A 20,187-nucleotide genomic window follows, 5' to 3' on the forward strand; every position below is an offset into this window, starting at 1 on the left:
TTTTATTAAATAAAATTTAAAACTATTTCATAAAATATCTTATATATCTTATAAACGATTTAATTATGTGATAATTTTTTAATTATATATAAGTGAATTCGAATATGAAGATTTTAATAATTAGAATATATATAAGAGAAACCATCAAAAGGTTTTTGAGTATTTTTTATTATTAGATGAAGTGTCCACCAAAACATTTTCAATCAAAATATATAATTTATTGGATTTAGAAAAACACACAACTTACTATATCTAAATATAAAATTATATTGATTAAGAAATTTGTCCAAAAACCCCCTATATATAATAATGTTCGTCTCAGTTTCGATCCTCCTCTTTTCGTTCAATTTCAATACCAACCCGCTGGTGGTATCTGTGCTCGCCGTGAAACAGCGAGCAGTATTTGTGGGCTTTGGACGGTGTAGATATTTCTGCTTTACGATGACCCCTTGTGCAGATCATCTACAGAGAAGAGAAAGATGAAAGGTAAGGTTTCTCCTGTTCTTGTTAGACAAACACGAAATTGAATTGTATGTCCAAAAACTGGTCTACAAGCCTGATAATTATAATTATAAGAAACTTTCTGGGTTTTCGGTGATCTTGATATGTATTTTCTTCTAAGATTCACGTAGGTTAATCAGCTCGATTTTGTAGTAGGAGACTGCCCAATCCAATTAATTGATGACGTCCCGTAGTGTCAAATCTAGAGGGTCGGACTATTTGCAGCTTGGATTTGTTTTTCTCCAACACTTTCTCCCTTTCCTTCTCCTCCTACAGGTACAATTGAGTTTCGTTTTTAAATTTTCCATACATATAAACTGATACTTTTTCTTTTGTAGAGAAGTGTTGCAAATTTCTTTTTGGCTGATGATACATAGTCTATCAGAAAGACAACAGTGGTAGGGATAGGGATGCTCAGTAGTTTACATGAACTAGCAACAATGGTAGGGATAGGGGTGCTTTGTAGTTAAGCTATCAAAACAGCTCAGAAAATATTTGAAGAGTTCATCGCCAATTTAAATAGAAAAAACAGAGGAAGTAATCAAATTTTATTTTATTTATTGTAATACAGCTGCTTCACACAATTCATTTTGAATTGCTAATAAATCACACATTTAACTATCAGTTGTAACTTCTAAGTGGCCCTTAGGCTTACAGTGGCTGATCAGAAGTATACCCCACTTATAGGGTTGGGTTCGCTGTTTCAGACGTGACACAATGTTAGGAGCTGTTATTTGGCATTTTACCGAAATAGAAATATTTCACAAAAGAATTTCTCAGAGGTTTCTTCCGGGTTGGAGATTGTTATTTCAGGGCGGGAGATTGTTGCTTTTGAGGGGAACGAATTTAGATTGTTGCTTTTCAGAGGAACGAATTTATTTTTTTAGGACCCGCTCACGGGGTCACTGGACAAGGCTTTTGTGGAGTTGATTTCAGCTATTTTGTGCCCGGATTTGATCCGGGCTTCTCTCTAACATCTCGGATAACTTTCTTTATCATTCCTATTGTAGATTGAGGAGAAATAAGAAAGATTTCAACAGATTTCATCCCTGGGGAGGTAGTCTTTGTTCAGGAATGGGTAGAGTTAAAATAAAACAATTTTGGAAGGTCATAATTAGCCAAAACTCTTTTTGGGTTTTTGAACAGTTTTGGAAGGTCAAAATTAGCCAAAACTTTTTTGGGTTTTTGTGGGTTTGTTGAGAGGAGTTTGGGGTTAAATTTGCATAATTTTCTGTGCAATATTCAGCCTAGAAATCTCATTTTGTCCAACAGTACGTTTTATTATTTAGCGGGTAATTGCACCATTTTGTGGGTTTTTCCACTGGTTGGCTTGGGACATATTCCTTTCTGGATTTGGATGAGTATTTTTGGGAGAAGTTACAACTGCATTTTCAGGGGATTCCGGACATCATAGAGGGTCATCCTCAACATTTCTAGGGTGATTGGTTTTGGACATATTCATTTCTGGGTTTGGATGAGTATTTTTGGGAGAAGTTACAACTGCATTTTGAGGGGATTCCACACATCATAGAGGGTCATCCTCAACATTTCTAGTGTAGAAGCAGTTACTGGGTTAGCACAGAAGGATGTTGGGCCGAAGTTTCTTAGCTCTTGGGTCATTTCCTCCACTTGGGTTTGCTCTAGCTTGCTTATGCAATCCCACGTGCACTTGTTCCTTGCTATATGTACTCCTTACAACTCATAATTTAATAAAATGACTCAGCGTATTTGCCCAACTTCTTGGTGTTTTTGATGGTGCATGCATGTTTATGGTTTTATTTGCTATAACCTAGTTCATGTGTATGTTATTAGCTGTAAATTTCAATTTGGAACAGTACACCCTTCTTACTTGGAATATACAAATGGAGGTCTGAGGGAACAGTACACCCTTCTTACTTGGAATATACAAATGGAGGTCTGAGGACTATGTCAATTGCCAGTTACAAAAGCCACTAGTAATTAGGGGTACTCAATTCGATTGGAACCTATGACTCCTTCCCATTAACAACATGCCTTTGGTGGATTGTCCAATTGATTGAGCTAATCCTTACTAAATTAATGGATTGATTGAGATAACTAATATATCTTAATTAATGCATGGTCATTTTTCTTCTAGGATATTTTAAATGTCCCTTTCCCAACCATAATAGCAGAACGGATTGACATAGTAGCCTACCCAAATTCTCGTAGGTTGTGGTTGCTAGAAATTAGAATCTCCCAAACCCAACACTCGTTATTTAATTCAAAGCAATTAAATACTGAACAAACACATAGCTAGATTCCTAACCAAAAATATTTAGTGGGAGTAAAAGTTACTCGATCTGAATCACATACACATAAACAGATTTCTGCCCAATCAACTGTTCTTTATTAATAAATTAATCACAAAACTTACTTGGGCTCTCGTCTTGGGGTAATGGCCCAACTGAGAAAATACAAAATTGATCACCAACCTCATTGCATTTTCTTGGACCCAACACACTCTCATTGAGAAGCCTCTCTCAATCTTGTGTTGTTGTTGTGTCTTAGCTCCCCACTTTAGGGTCAATTTATAACTTTCCTAGGCTAAGATTGACGGCCAAAATTAACTCGCCAAGTTAATTGAAGATAAGTGACTTTACTTTAGTTCACTATCATATATTTAGCTTTCTCTACTTTAACTCAAGTACAAGTCATAAGTTTAGCTTGTTTTACGTGCACTTTACATGCATGTCACATGTAACACATTTGCATGCGTGCAACTCACTTGCACACTCTGCATGTCGCATGCAATCTCCTAAAGAGGCAAATCAAGGTTCTTCTAGTCAAGACACAAGACTAGAAGTACTTTCTGAATTATAAAATTCAACACTTCCTCTTAGAGACAGAGATACTTTTGGAAGAACCTCCTCCACCTGGATCTGTCTCCAACACCACCACGTTATTCGTTGTTGTAGCTGCTCCCTATTAACTAGAAGACTTCCCTACTATCTGTTGTGGGATTTTATCTGAAGACTTGTTCCTTCCAACCAAGCTCCTAGGATCTTGATCCTTAGCATCTAATAATGTCATATCATACCAATTGAGGCTCCTGGAAGTACCTGAAGAATCACTCTTCCTTTTCACCTACTCCCTCTTAGCAACTAACACTATTCATGTATCTATTATCCCCTCAGAGATACCCATAGGTTGTCCCAACAACCTATATGACTACCCCTGTTTAATGCCAAGCACTACAACTGCATCCAAGATCACTCCATCTGAATATAGAAGCACTTTTCCATCTTGGAACAAAACTCTATATCAAGAATCCTCCAATGTTGATATTGAGAGCACGTGTACCATCAACCCTGGAACAAATAACACCCTTGTCACCTCCAGAAATCCTCCTAACTCTAGCTGGTATCTAACACATCCAACCCCCTTCATTGCATGCATGGTACTTGTCCCACTAAACACACTACAATCTGAGCCTGTCTCTAAAATATTGCGGAACACTAACCTCATCCTCGTCATGTGACTAGACATTCTACTGTCCACTAGCCATAACCCACTGTCCTCATATGCAATAGTACTATTGTCAGAGACACAAAAAACTAGAGAAATTCATTCTCAAATTTCTCCGCAAAGTCATCAATCTCAATTGATGTTGATGTAACCACATGATCCATACTTATTCTTCTTCTTGTATGGACATTGACTTACATAGTGACTAGTCTTGTGACATGCAAAGCACTTCACTTTGCTCATGTCCTTCATGCAAACAGATCCCCCACTTCCCTTTACAACAAGAGAAAAATTCTCCTCATCATCCTTACCATCATGTCGGCCTGCAGTTTTGGAACGTTTCCTTGTCTCTTCCTATACGAAATCATCTCACAATCTATCCCAACTAGGGAGACTTTTCCATGCGACGATCCCATCAACAAAAACATCCCATTTCAGATGAAATTTGCTCAAGGATGATTTGACTAACTCTTCGCTATCAATAGTTTCCCCCATTGCTGCCAAGTCATCTCTAATCTGAGCGATTTTGTTTAGGTATGATGCAACTATGTTAGTTTTAGAAATCTTGGCATTTCTCAATTTCTCCTTCAACACCATATTTCTTTTTTAGAAGCCTTTGAAAATGCTTTAGCAGCCAAAATGGGATGGAATTTTCTCACTTCCAGGAATCTATGGTCAGAGGTGGTCACTAAGAAGTACATTTCCCCACTCCATACTCTTGATTGGATCAGGCAACCAAATTGGAACAGAACAAATATATCCACAGTTTGGAGAGCGGTACTCAACTCATTAGCATTCATCTGAGATGGATTAACCTGGAGGATTGGAAATGGCAACCTGGTTCGTATTGGTTTGGATCCCTGGTCTGGATGTGGGAACGCTTATCAGTTACCACAGGAGTTACTTCACTTCCTCACTAATGCAGGTATCACTAGACTTTCCCATATTGTTGATCAGGACAATTCTACTATCTTCAACCAAGCCTGGAAATCTGTAGACCATCTGGGTATTCCTCCCAACTGGCTCTATAATTGGCAATCTTATATTAATTCTCTTATTGAATCTCATGTTCAGATCATTGAGGGGGAGGATGAGCTCATTTGGGCACACTCACAGAATGGTGTTTACTCCCCAAAGCATGGTTACCCACTTATCTACTCTGGTCATAAACCCCCTGTATCTGATTGGTGGTGGAGTGTACTCTGGAAATTGAAGGCGCCTCCCAGAGCTAAGCTATTTATGTGGTGCATTCTTCGCAACAAAGCACCCACAGGGGATAACCTCCAAAAGCGATCATATCATGGACCAACCTGGTGTATACTTTGCAAACATGCATCAAAATCTATCGATCATTTATTTCTCACATGTCCTATTACTATCACATTTTGGCAAGATGTACTCACAAATCTACAACTTCACTATAGATGGCAAGGAGTTAATATTTTGGAAGCATGGCAATCGTGGTGGTCTGCAACACACACTCCTAGGATTCAGAATCTCCCTCTCCTGATTTGCTGGAGTATTTGGCTACAGAGAAACAAACTCATCTTCTCTGGTATCATCCCACATTGGCCTCATGCCACAACACACCTCATCTCTATTTATCATAATATCTCGGAGGAAGACCGCCCCCACACAGTCCGTAATATAACTACTGAGATTATTGACAAGAATTTTCCATGGGCATATTTTGATGGTTCTGCGCAGCTACAGGGTGGTGGGGGTATTTTACTTCATATCACTGAAAATCAATTCTATAAGATACATATGTGACTGGTGGACGAAACTAATAATTCTGGTGAACTCATTACACTTCGTCATTTATTATATTTTGCACTTGAGAAGGGATGTCGTTGCATTCAGATTTTTGGTGATTCCAAACTTATCATAAACTGGTTTAACCAACAATCTGCATGTCATGTGCACACACTCCGGAACATATTGGATGAGACTATGCTGCTGAAAACACAATTTGATTATATCTCTTGTCATCATATATACAGGGAATACAATCAAGTTTCTGATGGATTATCCAAGGAAGCCATGCACCAGCCATGAGGGCTCTAGATGATCTAGGAGCGGACAAAACATGTCTTCTACATATATTATCATTGACCATATGAAGACCAACAACAGAATGGGGCCAACAGACCCTGATTATATGATTTATCATGACTTATGATTGTACTTATAATTTTGCACTGTTATTTGTGTTCATATTTATACTTGAGAGGCATATCATATGTAAATTTTAATAGTCTCCCAACTTAGGATATTTTTTTTTTTTTTTTTTGATACCTCAACACAAACAGTGGCATGACCACACTTACAACATATGCTTACAAGTATCTACAACACTTACAACATATGCTTATAAGTATCTACAACATGTAATTTTCAACTCTTTAATGAAAATTATATATATATATATATATATATATATATTATATTTATTTTTCAAATTATTTTTAAAATATATATCACCTATTTAGAGAAATTGAAAATCTATGACTTTTTGATTATTTATTTACCATCCCACAATATACTAATCTTATAAATAAATAATATTTTAAATTACAATTCACAACCTTTTCGATTGTTTATCTCCATGTCCAAGAGATTTCAGAGGTATAAACCTTTAAGCCAATGGGTATACAAACTAAAGGGATTTTAGCGATTGAGGTGTTAACATTGTTCTAGTCATTGGAAAAAAAGAAAGAAAAATTATTTTAACGCCTATGAGGCTAAAGATATCCTATGGGACATATTGCTTCTTCATCTGTTTGATTTATTAGTCCCTTTTTTTGTGAAGCTTCAAAATAAATGCTCCCAACTTTTTGACATACCCCTCGCTAAATAGATTATCCCAAGAGCTTGCTGCCATGCTCAAGAGATTTCAGAGATGAGGTGTAAACCTTTAAGCCAATGGGTATACAATCTAAAGGGATTTTAGTGATTGAGGTGTTAACATTGTTCTAGTCATTGGAAAAAAAGAAAGAAAGAAATTTTTAACGTCCACGAGGCTAAAGATATCCTATGGGACATATTGCTTTTTCATCTGTATGATGTATTAGTCCCTTTTTTGGTGAAGCTTCAAAATAAATGCTCCCAACTTCTTGACAAACACCTCGCTAAATAGATTATCCCAAGAGCTAGCTGCCAGCGTATCTGCATAACTTTCCCTGTTGTCTTTGAAGGCTTCACATTCTAAAATGAAATGTTTTTCTGTTTCCACTTTTTTCGAAAGAAAAAAATGCATATTCTTTCCTCCCACACTTCCTTTGGCTTTTCGAGCACCGATGATAGTTAGTCCTTAACTAAGCAATAAGAATTTTGGCTCTCAAAGAGATATTGACCTCTATGTATACGTTTGGTTGATGACTATGAGTAGGATTAAACACTTCAACATAATAATTTTTCTTTCTTCCTAGCTCTTTATCCCAAATACATTTGTGGAACTTTTCCATAACAAAAACTTTTATCTTCTCGCTATTTATGGGACACATCTTCAAGCAAATACCCCATTTACTAAACCATTTATTATTTTGCTGCATCCAAGCTTTTTCCTCTTACATCTTTCAACAATCCAGATAAAAATATGATTTAGAAAAGCACCACCAATTCTATTTATATAATCGTTAATAATGATTTTTTTTTTTTTTAATTTTATATTAAAAATTTATTAAAAAAATACGCGAAACATTATTTTAATAAAATTTCATTGTTATAATTTTTTATTAATATATATTCTTTTCTTTTTTATAAAAATTAAAAAAAAAATGCATAAACACAAAACTAAATAATTATAACTGGAAAGCACGTTACTAAATAAAAAATTATACACATTTCCAACTAAGGCTCACTTTTTTAAGTAAAAGTCCAAACACGTGCGAGATTCAATATTAAATTTTACGACTAGTCAATTATTTTCCATTCACAGTATGGACGACCAATCATACAACTAGCTTTAACAAGTTCCGGGTCAGACATTTTAATGGCCGCTCAAAGATTCACACTATTATGCCTTTTAGCGGTATTCCCGGATTTCCTTAATTGACTTCCAATAAAATAATTATTATGGGGTTATCTTTATCCATAGGGAATTTTGTAAATTAAGAGATTTGATTACTGGGGGGTTGGTTAGGTTTAGGTTTAAAGTTTAAATAGATTTAGTTTGATTTAATTTTTTTTAAAGATTTTTGTTTTAGTATGGGTATGATTGTTAATATTGACAAAACAAAAATTATGATATCAAATTTAAGTAAGACACTTATGTTAATTTTATGTATGACAATAGTAACTTGGATGAAGTGTCTTCCTACAAGTACCTAGGAATTGATATTCATCACAAGCCCAATTGGAACTATAACATTGAGAAAATGATTAATGGGGAATGGAAAGTTTATTTTGGTCTTGAAAATAGTTGTAAAAGGACAAACCTCGTAATGTGGGATAGAAAGAAGTTCCTCTCTGAAACTTTAGTCACTTCTGTTATCTTATATGAATGTGAGGTTTGGGGTTGTAGCATCTCTAGAGAATCCTAGAGAAAGATTGAGCAAATCCAGAAGCATTTTATAACCTATAACCTCAAAATTAAAAGCAACACACCCTATCTTATTCTCCTTATAGAAGTGAGTTTTCCCCCATCGAGAGCCTAGCTATGACTAGGCTTATGTTGTACAAGCACAAACTCAATAACATAGGAGACCATAGACTTCTTAAGCTAGCTTTAAATTCGAAACGAGGTTGGTATAAAGACACCAGGGTCTAGTTAAACCATTGGGAGATCGACGAGAATGTTGCATTGCAAAACATTAATAACATTAAAAATATTGTTACTTCTAAGTTCAAAGAAAAAATGCGGTGTGAGAAAGATTTAGTAGCTAAAAGAAAATTAAGATATTATAAGGAGGTCATCAACCCACCCTAGAAGATCAAAAGTATCTCTCTGTTTTAACTAGCTCAAAGAAGAAGATTAATATAGCCAAGATTAGAACGAACTCTCATGAGTTTCCTAGTGAAACAGGTTGTTGGGCAGTTCCTAAAACATCATGGAAAGGTTCTGCTGTGAGAATAGGAACATGGAGGATGAAAATCACTTCCTCTTAGAGTGCCCCGCGTACAACCACATTAGATCTCAGTTTCAAAATCTTTGTTGCAACACTGACCTTCCTAGCCTTTTACGTTGTCAAAATTACAGTGAGCTCGGGAGGCTTCTCTCCAAGCTTTTTGAGCATAAGAATCAAATCTTAAATCAAACTAAATAATTCGTTTCTTTAGGTCCAATAGACCAAAATTTAGTCTTAGTGAAGATTAACCATCATCATCATCAAATGTTATAGACCAATACTATATGTTTTCATAAACTAATATTTTTATCAATTTAAATTTACTTTATTATTTCAGTTAAAAATTATTCCTATTTTAAAATAAATTTATTTTTATTTTATCTTGCCCATCTAAAAATGTTTATGGAAAATTATATTACTTAATGCAATTCACCCTGTTATAATAAGTTTATTTACCTAATATGATTTATCTATTTTTAATTATAGTGATTTAAAATATATTTAACTAAAATTTATTTTATTTTAATTATTTGTTACTAAATTAATTAATTAAATGAAAAAGTAAAATATTACATATTTTTCTAATAAAATAATAATAATAATTTTTATTAAACTATTTCTTGGAATAATTTTATAATATATATTTTGTAAAGAATTTAATCCATTTTAATAATAAAACATTCTATATATTTATATATGATTATCAACTTTTATGTATTAATTTAAATATTTTATGATTATCCACTTTTATTATGTGGTAAGTTAAATGTTTTATGAAATGGAACTTTGGGAAATTTATATTTTTAATTTTAAAATTATGCAATTGGAATTATAAATATGAGCTATAATATTGTATGATTAGATTGTTATAAGGGTATTAGTGATTAATCTATTTTTATATTTAAAATAATAATTTTATTAATGTAAAATTGTAATTTAAATAATTTTTTAGTTATAATAATTTGGAAAAAATGAAATCATAAAATATTTTGTATATTTCAACATTTTACTTTTTGAAATATATATATATATATTTTTGGTAAAATTCATAAATAATTTAAAAAATATTAAAATTAAAATATATTAATGATTGAAATTATATAATTTATATATATTAAAAGTTTTTGAAAATGATAAATTAAAAATGAAATTTAAATAATAAAAAATATTTTAATGAACAATTTTATAATAAAATTAATATAAATTATTTAAAAAATTTTAAAATATTTAGACTTAAATAATATATATATATATAAGCAATTTATAATTTTTAAGGATTTTTGTCTTACCAGTGGTATGATTTAACACTGAGAAAATAAAAGTTATGATTATCAAATCCAAAAATGATACTTACGCTAATTTTATGTATGACAATAATAACTTGGAGGAAGTGTCTTCCTACAAGTACCTAGGAATTGATATTCATCACAAGCTCAAGGGGAACTATAGCATTGAGAAGTACCTAGAAAGAAGTTCCTCTTTGAAACTTTAGTCACTTCGATTATCTTATATGGATGTGAGGTTTGGGTTTGTAGCATCTCTAGAGAATCCTGGAGAAAGATTGAGCAAATCCAGAAGTGTTTTATAACGTATAACATCAAAATTAAAAGCAACACACCCTATCCTATTCTCCTTAAGAAGTGGGTCTTTCCCCTATCGAGAGCCTAGCTATGACTAGGCTTATGTTGTACAAGCACAAACTCAATAACATAGGAGACCATAGACTTCCTAAGCTAGCTTTAAATTCAAGCCAAAACCACCTAAGGCTCAAACGAGGTTGGTATAAAGACACTAGGGCCTGGTTAAACCATTGGGAGATACATGAGAATGTTGCATTGCAAAACCTTAATAACATTAAAAATATTGTTACTTCTAAGTTCAAAGAAAAATTTCTAAGTTCAAAGAAAAATGTGGTGTGAGAAAGATTTACCAGCTAAAAGAAAATTAAGATATTATAAGGAGGTCATCAACCCCACCCTAGAAGATCAAAAGTATCTCTCTGTTTTAACTAGCTCAAAGAAGAAATTAATATAGTGAAGATTAGAATGAACTCTCATGAGCTCCATAGTAATTAAGATATTATAAGGAGGTCATCAACCCCACCCTAGAAGATCAAAAGTATCTCTCTGTTTTAACTAGCTCAAAAAAGAAAATTGATATAGCCAAGATTAGAATGAACTCTCATGAGCTCCATAGTAAAACCGGTCGTTCGACAGTCCTAAAACACCATGGATGGAAAGGTTCTGCCATCTCTGTGAGAATAGGAATATCAATGATGAAAATCACTTCCTCTTAGAGTGCGCCGAGGCGTACAACCACATTAGATCTCAGTTTCAAAATCTTTGTTGCAACACTGACCTTCCTAACCTTTTACGTTGTCAAAATTACAGTGAGCTCGAGAGGCTTCTCTCCAAGCTTTTTGAGCATAGGAATAAAATCTTAAATCAAACTAAATAATTCATTTCTTTAGATCAGATAGACCAAAATTTGATTTCAGTGGACGTTATGGATCATCATCGTCAATATAATATAATATGATATTTCCTTTTATATATATTAAAAAATATAAAATATAATATTTCTTTTCACGTAAAATATAGTTTTATTAAATAAAAATTTAAACTATTTCATAAAAATATTTTATATATTTTTCCATATATAATTTATTGTAAATGATTTAATTATATTTTATATTATTGCTTTACATATATATATAAAATAAAGTTTTATTAAATAAGATTTAAAATTATTTCATAATATATCTCATAAATGATTTAGTTATTTGATAATTATTTAAATTACGTAGAAAAATGTATTCGAATAGGAAGATTTTAATCATTAGAATTTATATATATTTATTTTTGGGAAACCATGAAAAAGTTTTTTTGTATTTATTATTATTATTTTATTGTTAAATGAAGTGTCCACGAAAACATTTTCAATCAAAATACACAATTTATTGGAATTAGAAAAACACACAACTTACCATATCTATATATAAAATTATATTGATTAAGAAATTTGACATTTATAAAAGGCTAATAAACACACCTTCAGTCCTGCAACGAACCCAATTATAAGATACTTTACACGTTTGTCCGGTAACCGTTTGTCGTTTGTCCAAAAACCGTCAGAAAAAATAGTGCAATTAACTTGTTACGAACGATCCGGGTTAGAAAAAAACACATATATAATAATGTTCGTCTCACTTTCGATCCTCCTCTTTTGTTCAATTTCAATTCCAACCCACTGGTGGTATCTATGCTCGTCGTGGAACAGTGAGCAGTATTTGTGGGCTTTGGCGGGCGTAGATATTTCTGCTTTACGACGACCCCTTGTGCAGATCATCTACAGAGAAGAGAAAGATGAAAGGTAAGGTTTCTCCTGTTCCTGTTAAACAAACACGAAATTGAATTGTATGTCCAAAAACTGGTCTACAAGCCTGATAATTATAATTATAAGAAACTTTCTGGGTTTTCGGTGACCTTGATATGTATTTTCTTCTAAGATTCACGTAGGTTAATCAGCTCGATTTTGTAGTAGGAGACTGCCCTATCCAATTAATTGATGACGTCCCGTGGTGTCAAAGCTAGAGGGTCGGACTATTTGCAGCTTGGATTTGTTTTTCTCCAACGCTTTCTCCCTTTTCTTCTCCTTCTACAGGTACAATTGAGTTTCGTTTTTAAAATTTCCATATATATAAACTGATACTTTTTCTTTTGTAGGGAACTGTTGCAAAATTCTTTTTGGCTGATGATACATAGTCTATCAGAAAGACAACAGTGGTGGGGATAGGGATGCTTAGTAGTTTACATGAACTGGCAACAATGGTAGGGATAGGGGTGCTTAGTAGTTTACATGAACTATTTTCAGACAAATTAAGCTATCAAAACAGCTCATAAAATATTTGAAGAGTTCATCGCCAATTTAAATAGAAAAAACAGAGGAAGTAATCAAATTTTATTGTATTTATTGTAATAGAGCTGCTTCACACCATCCATTTTGAATTGCGAATAAATCACACATTTAACTATCAGTTGTAACTTGTAACTTGTAACTTCTAAGTAGCCCTTAGGCTTACAGTGCCTGATCAGAAGTATAACCCACTTTTAGGGTTGGGTTCGCTGTTCCAGAGGTGTCTGAATCAGACACAATGTTAGGAGCTGTTATTTGGCATTTTACCGAAATGGAACTATCTCATAAACGAATCTCTCAGAAGTTTCTGCCTAGAAATAAGTAATCAGTTTCAAATCTTGAAGTATTAGCGCAAATTCTCACACACTTGGTATAATTTTTTACATGAATATTCACCTCTAGTAAGAATTTTCCCAAACAAGGCACAACTATTAATCTTCACTTAAAATTTTCCTGCCAAGACAATTAAGACCGGGAATCTGAAATTGTAGGCAGTCTCTGGCGATTTTCTGTCCACCGACCGCTAGATTAGATCCACTTTATAAGGGCTTCTTCACTCGATTGAAAATTGAAGTTTTTCTTGATGGTTGTGAAGCTATAAAAATATGATCACAATTAGAACAATTTTTATTTATCTGTCTCCTTGCCTCTGGATCATTACGTGTTATCTTTACTTTGAATCTAGTAACTTTGTATAGAGTTGTAAATAAACGACAATAAGTATTATCAGGCTTACTTCATCAACACCAAGCTTTACTGCTTTAAATAATGGTTACCGTTTTTGGTGGGTCTTTTCATAATGTTACCAAACTCATGAATTTCCAGCCAAACAAACTAAGCAACCAAACTTTTCTTCCGGTCCTTGATGAGCCTAAAAATGGGGAATATTAAAAAGTAGTCGTAATATTATATTGTAGATAACTTTTCTCCTCAACCATATTTTCCCTTTATCTAGAAAAAAGCAATCAATTGGTAAAAGCTTTGCATGCCATATGGTTTACACCTTTCGACTGTCTTTAGGGCATCAAACTCTGAACTTAAAGGTCTGTCTCTGTGGCTTCTTAAAACCAGCGAAGCAAGGCCTAATCCAATCCTCTGTGGCACATTTCTGGGCAGTCAATGCACCATTTTCAGAGATAAAGTGGTCTAAGTTTCTAACTGAGGCCTTATTCTGAAAATTTCGGCCTAGGGCAACTCACTGAGATTTGCATCTATCTGGGGCACATAAAGCACTTGTGGCCTAGGACTATTTTGAAGAAGAGTACCTGAAGTCTGGTGGAACAAGTTAAGACAATACTTCTAAGGCTTGAAAAGCACCTGCGGACCTGAAGTATTTAACTATGGAGACACTCTGAAAATTCAAGAAGAACCCTAGTTTGATACCATTCTGAGGCATCCTGAAGAGTACAGTGACCTGCTGTGGTGGCGGCTAGAGGGGCGGACCCCCCCTGACCGCTGGGTCTGCTCTTGCTAAAATCATAGGATCTTAGCATACCCGACTTGCAGGTGGTTGGTTATGCTCTTGGTGTTATAGTGGCAGCAATGAGGTTTGATCCTGGGTCTCCCGTGGATTAAACTTGATAGTTACCGATTCACCATGTGGTTAAAAAAAAAAAAGTCTAGAATTCTGAAGTTTGAAATTTAAATGTCCTCCATGGCCAGCGAAGAAGTCACTTAATTGCAGCAGTCCTTTTGAGCATATGTATACATTTATACTTACTGTATGTGCATCTCTTAGAGCTGACCTCTCTGAGCAGTCCTAGACACATATTTAGTACACACTTGTGGCCTATGGTTTAAAGCCTTGAAGAAGTTACAGTGGAAAGATTTGACCTTCATACAATATGTTAACTGGGAAATATAATTTGACGTTGGGTAACATTGAAGTTTTGTCTTGGCATCAAAATCATTCATATAACAGTGCTGAATCTCCAAAGGTTAGACGCTGATCACCTGTGATTAATAATACACACTTCTGAGACTTGCAAAAGGAGTTTGCCAGCAGTAGGGTTTTATGATAGCAACAGTTAGTATCAAGAGTAGCTTCATCATCTTGCAACAAAATATTGTCAGATTGTCATCTGCAGCAGTAAAGGCCTTCATCGTGATATTGCGGTAAGAATCTTGTCATTGTTGCAGAAGTTTGAAAGGTGTCTATTCATCTTACAACAGGGTTTCATAGTCAGCAGTTTTATATTTAGTTGACTAATCATTATGAAGCCGTAAGAGCTTCTTCCAGATATCATCTTACAGCAGTATACCGGGTAAGGGTTGCACTGTCTTATCATTGAAGTTCTGCACTTGCAGTAAGGTTTTTTTTGTCATTATTGCAGTAGGGTTTATGGAGTAAAGTTTTTTGAAGTTGTAAGGCATACCTTTCTGTTGTCATTATTCAAGAAGTTTGACTGTAAGGGTTTCATTGTTGGGTTTTCATTGTTCATTGTAAGTGGGTCCTTGTCTGTGGTACGGGAGCCCACAATATTTGTCAAATTCATTTTCAGGGTGGTTGGGTGGTGCTAGGCAGGTGGTTGAAGTCACCTTTAGGTGGTAGCCTAAAGATACTTATGGGTGTTAGGTTGGTGCTAGGGAAAGTTGGAGCTTGCAAGGGTGTTGGAGCATCCTTTCAGTAGCAACTGATAAAACCAGGGCATTGGGTCGTCCTTCCAGTTGGAGCTGGAAAATTGAATGCTTTTCTAGAGTACTAGGGAGTTGGGGCTTTCCTTTCAGTTGGATCTAAAGCATTTTATGTACTCATAAAATGATTAGAAAAGCGTTCAGTGGTTTTTCTTCCAGAAGGGTTTCAACCTAAAATCTTATTGTGCACTGTTCTCTTGATGTGTTAATGCTTTGAAAAGAAATATTGATTCACCCCCCTTAGTATTTCCAACACATATCGTCTTGTCTCATCGAAGATGTCAGTTCCGAGAATTGAGAAAGACAAGAAGACATTATGAGACGGAAAAGATATCAAGCATTTCCATTAATAAGCTTTGAGGACAAAGCTTTTCTAAAGGGGAAGGCAATGCTATTAATATTTTATACGATTAATAATTAATAAAAAATTAGCATATTGAAGGGGCATGTTGCCTAGAATATAAGCAAGGCCCTCAACCATCAAATCTGTTGTACATTCAACATTCTTATATATAAATATTATTTGTCCTATATTGGATAATTACATATTCCAGATATTCTGAATATTCATGAGTATACGAACTTTGTTCGTTATAGTTTATCTGAGAAAGAAAATGATAGCAACTCTTTTCTCAAGATTTTCATCTTAGCTTTGAATTCTTCATTGTTCCAAAGGTTTGTGTCAAATTCATTCAGATCTGGTTCTTTACTCCAGCCCAAACCTTGATCACCCTGTTGCTCTGTCACATAGTCTCTCCCTTCAACTAGGGCCTTTTGCTCCATTTTTTTCATTCACAAATGGGCTCCTTCACCCCTTATTCTTTTTTGAACATATGTAATCTCTTCCCGACTAGGGGTTGATACTAGCTATTGTCCACCTACTTTAGTGGGCATGTGTTCATTTTTTTGGCAAGTAGCTTCCCATGGTAAAAACCTTTCTTTTTCCATGCTGCATCCTGAGTTTGTTACTACCTCAACGTCACACCTTTCAGTTCTTGTTCCAAGACACTTGTGATGACTTTTGCTTGGAATATTTTAGTTGATGCTTCAGTTACATCATATTCTTAAAGAAGGTTACCGCATAAGTAATTCAGGTCCCATGTCTACAAATCATGAAACCCTTGTGGTGGTTCGGTGACTAAGTCTAGTTCAACTTCCAACACTCTTGAAAAGCTAGTAAAGGCAAGTAGAGGAGATACTCTATACAATGCCCTTTTGGAATGGTTAGTCTCCATTGGAAAGCATCTATCTTGTAGCTATCATAAAACTGCTTAATTTTCTTTAAGCTTCAATGCAGGCTTGGTTCATCCTCTTTCTTCAAAGGCAACACCCCTAAAATTGATGAAGTCCAGGCAAATGCTCAAGGGCGTCTCTCAAAAAATTTGTATCACTCCAAGAGAATGTAAGTCAAAATTCCAAGGATGAACAGTCTAGTGAATGCAGAGGGAGGAAAACTAGAATGGGACCTGTTGTCGCTCAGATTGTACAGGCACGATGCGACAACGACTTAGGTCAGGGGTTGTCACTCTCATCCCCGACCTCTTCGTTCTAGTTGTCTCCCAACAACAGGCTATGGGGGTAGTCCCTATGGAATGTGAAAATGCAAGACTCGTTGGCAATCAACAAGTCCATGAGACAGGATTGAATGGCCTAGCCACTTGGTTGATTTTAGCAAGATAAAGGATTAGATCGAATTATATATGAGACCAGTGCCTTATGGAGTCAAGTTCAACTACTTGCTTTAGATCAATTATGAACTAGGTGACCGAATGAACAACCGCTGTTTGAATGCTTAATTATCTTATATGCTACGCAAATCTTATGACTTAGGTGTAAGGCAAGAGTGTTGATTGATTTTAATTATATGCCTAGCTAAGTGTATCCCTTGATCCTTATCTATTTTGAGGCTAGTCTCAAAAGTAAGTGACAGATAGAAGTCAAGGTGAAGCAAGCAAAGGCTTGGTTAATGATACCTCTCCTTGAAATCTAACATACCCGGTGCCTCTGGCGCTGTAAAGACTGTGGCTCTAAGTTCTAACAACTGCAAGGTCACTGTTTTAACCACAAGAGAGGGTTTAGCATTCACAAGCTAAGGGATGAAGGGTGTTCCTATCTCTCTATCAACCAAACTTATGCTTGGAGGTAAGTTAATTAATGCAGATCTAGACCTAAAATGTAAATGCAAAATGCTCGAGTGCTCTTGAGTTAAGATTGTGTATGACTTTAAGTACTTAGTTATGATTATCTTATGACCAAGAGTACTTAACAATAAATAAAATGTAATCTTAAACACAAGATGGAGTGCTCAATATCACAAGTGCCAACAAGATACAAGGTTTAACCAAGATATAATTGCCAAGTATTAAACAACAAGATAGATGCTCTTAAAAATAGATCATCAATATCCCCAAGATAAAGTTATCATCCACAAAAGATATTAGATCTTAAGCTTATGTGATTGTGAGTGAGCTTATTAAGTGCAAAATCGAAACTTTGAAGCTTATGCAAATCACAAGAGACAACAATGTGTTAGTGTCCTTATTAGCAATAAGATACTACACCAATTACCAAATTACTTCAACAATTCAATGTAAACAACCCTTTCAACAATGAGCAATTTTTCATCAATAGGGCATAAACAAATGAAAGCCTTTATGTTACTTATGTTCAAGTGACAGTCAATGAGCAATAGGACAGCAGTGAGTTAATCAACGACACATATGCCAAAACAGTACCAAAATTACCACTTCCTCTTGAGTTAGATGAGAGCACTTGAGATATAATGCAAATAATGAAAAGATGCTTATGTCACTGTTTATATCAGACCTTAGTATGCTTATGACAGTCAGCAATAAATCATAAAATGAGCCAAACAGTGAATATCTAATGAGTGCAAGTTACTTATTAATGTGTTTAGGCAATTTATCAATTAATTTTATGCCACTGATATGGATATTTTACCACTGTTATTGAACAATCAAATGACTGTAAGTAAACAGTGAGGATATGAGGGTTTAGGGATCAAACCAATGGGCCTCTTGGCCTAGAAGGTCCCTGCCCTTTTTGCCCAAAATTTCTTCAGTGGAAAGGCCACCTGTCACCACAAAATTTTGCCCAAAATCTTCTGCAAAACAGCCAATATTAGCTCAGAAATCAAATGACAGCTAAACAATGAAAGAGATGAGGCAAAAATGGCAAGGAAAGGGATAGGATGAGGGGGCAGCAAGGGAACAAGGCCAAGATAGGCTTGCGCTGAGAGGAATAAGTCCTTATAGGCCTGCGTTAGGGCAAGAGAAGGCCCAATAAGGGTTGCGGCTCCAAGGGAGGAGCCTCTAAGGCTCACGATAGGCCCTCGAAGGGCTGCCATCTAGCCTAAGGGAAGGCTGAGGGGCTGGAGGAAGGCCCTAAGGCCTGTGGCCTAGGGTATGGAGAGGAAGCGAAGGGATAAGGAGGGAGGCCGAGGGGGTAGGAGGCTGAGTGGAGGGGAAAAAAGGAGGAGGCTAGGGATAAGCCTAAGGTAGGGTTAGAGGAAGTCGTGAGGCCCACGATAGAGGAGAATAGGACAACGGAGAAGGAGGAGAGGCCAAGAAAGGTCTGCGGCCTAGGGCAGCAGCCCTAGAAGGTCGACGACAAGGCCTTAGAGGCCTATTCAGGGCTACGGCCAGCCAAGGAAGAGGAAAAAAGGACAACGGCTAGGGCCAGGAGGAAAACATTGGGCCTAGAAGGCCCCAAAATTTCTTCAAACCCCTGCAAAAAATTGATTTCTACTTCAGATCTTCAAAATTCCCCAAATTACTGCAAAATCGCTGAATGCTGGCCCTGCAATTTTTTAGAGTCTAGACCTTACCCTCAAGGGCCTGGATCTAGCTCAAAATCCCAACAAATCTTCTTGAATTTCACCTACACAAATGGAAATAGAACTTTCCCAAAACCCCAATATATACAAAATTTCAAATAAATCCCCAAACGCCAATTGCTGCAAAACAAGGGTTAGAAAAAATATTTTACAAAATTATATACAAATATACAATGCTTGTAGATTGAATTTTTTTTGAGTAAATAAATTTTTAAATAATGACAATGGCTCAATGTATTTCGAAGGATAGATTATTAACCACAACCTTTAGCGAAGTAAGAAAATCATAAAAATTTCCTGGAGCCCAAGCACGGTTAGCTCATCCCCACAGTCTATGAACTTGGAGCCCAAGGGCTGGTGTACCTGCAAATCTCTATATATTTCTTCAAGCAAACTTGTTAGACATATAGTGAATTAGATCACCTAAGATAGACCCAAAATCTATGAATAGAATGCTCCTACCACCGACAAATGAAATAACAAGCTTATATAAAAATTAGCACAATATAGGAAAATACATAGCCAATACGTACCACATATCAATGAGACAAAGACACCATGAAATGAACTCCAAAGTCTTTTATTATGATATTCAAACGTTTTCAACAGAACAGTGGCTTAATACCAACGTTACAAAATTACATCAGTCTAGAACCAGAGTCATCATCATGATTTGAGAAGCAAAATGGCTTCTAATTTATAGATAAATCCTCTAAGTGGAAAATA

At 35.2% G+C, this 20,187-nt stretch overlaps 1 protein-coding gene across 10 annotated transcripts in view; it reads left to right on the forward strand.

Annotated features, from left to right (window-relative positions):
* LOC149141796 (calmodulin-binding receptor-like cytoplasmic kinase 3) overlaps positions 1 to 20,187 on the forward strand; it is a 322,579-nt gene that overhangs the window by 66,940 nt on the left and 235,452 nt on the right. For 2 of the 10 annotated variants that reach the window (XM_089450426.1, XM_089450422.1), the window contains exons 1-2: positions 12,263 to 12,428; positions 12,600 to 12,719. The exons of 2 other annotated variants lie outside the window; for them this stretch is intronic. The gene's annotated coding sequence lies outside the window, so the exon portion shown is untranslated. Of the gene's footprint in view, positions 1 to 335; positions 487 to 647; positions 778 to 12,262; positions 12,429 to 12,574; positions 12,720 to 20,187 lie in introns of those variants that run through there. 6 more of the 10 variants (XM_089450427.1, XM_089450425.1, XM_089450423.1 and 3 more) reach the window with 5 other exon arrangements.

Source organism: Pinus tabuliformis, chromosome X (genome assembly GCF_031772625.1).
Source record: "Pinus tabuliformis cultivar Carrire ecotype Pingquan chromosome X, CPIR1, whole genome shotgun sequence".
In the NCBI taxonomy this organism is placed as follows: domain Eukaryota; kingdom Viridiplantae; phylum Streptophyta; class Pinopsida; order Pinales; family Pinaceae; genus Pinus; species Pinus tabuliformis.